The following is an 855-nucleotide window of genomic DNA, read 5'->3' as shown; positions in this document are numbered from 1 at the left end:
TTTTTTGGCGGGGGTGGGGGTTGTGGTGGGGTTGGGGGAAGAAGAGAATAAGAACTCAAGAGCTCCTACTTTAGTGGCAAAAGAAACAAATATTGAACTGACAATTCAACTAGACTACAGAGAAGTGGGGAAACTTTTGTACCTATATGATGTTGGACAAAGTTTTCTAGATCAGTAAGTAAATTAGAAAAAAGTATTCGAAAGGGTAAGAAAATTATGGTGAAATGAACCACTTTACTTGGGATAAAAATCCTCTACAGTATCCCTTTACTTGGCATAGTGATGGAAAAGATTACCCCCCAAGAAAAAAAAATGATTTTGATAGAAAGAGAAGTAAGGGGACTGACCAGAGTGAGCGAAAGTATCCCAGACGCTAGGAGACCTTCCATCCTCGAACGCTGCCCCTTCAACCTTCAATCCATCTTCCTCGTCATCATCTCTTTTCTTGTTTCAAAATTAAAACAATAAGAAAGCTCAAATCAAAAGAAGAGTTAACTGACCTGATAAGCTGAGGTCCCTGAACCAAATACAAACTCCGACGGGAAATCATCTCTGCTTATCGGCTCCACGGCCTTCGTTTGAGGTACACCCACCGTGGCTATAGTCAGCAGAACGAAGAGAGTCCAACACAGTTGCCTTCTCCACATCTCTCTCCAAGGATTAAAGTATCGGTATCGGTCGTCGTATCGATCGGCAAAAATTAAGATACGTATCGGAAGGTATCGTATTGTATCGGAGATACACTAAGATACGCTAAAGATACACACATAAATGGATAGGAAACATTTTTTTAAACACTTTTGCATAAAGAATTTATTAAAAAAAACTATTGATAACATGTATTATGCATAAACA

The 855-nt window shown here is 39.2% G+C and overlaps 1 protein-coding gene across 1 annotated transcript in view; it reads right to left on the bottom strand.

The window, feature by feature from the left end:
- Positions 1-855, bottom strand: part of LOC122091754 (beta-glucosidase 11-like) — a 10,877-nt gene that overhangs the window by 4,433 nt on the left and 5,589 nt on the right. The window lies entirely within an intron of this gene.

The sequence above is a fragment of the Macadamia integrifolia genome, chromosome 10 (assembly GCF_013358625.1).
Source record: "Macadamia integrifolia cultivar HAES 741 chromosome 10, SCU_Mint_v3, whole genome shotgun sequence".
In the NCBI taxonomy this organism is placed as follows: Eukaryota; Viridiplantae; Streptophyta; class Magnoliopsida; order Proteales; family Proteaceae; genus Macadamia; species Macadamia integrifolia.
Note: the sequence above shows the minus strand (reverse complement) of the source record. Positions and strands in the feature narration are given on the sequence as shown.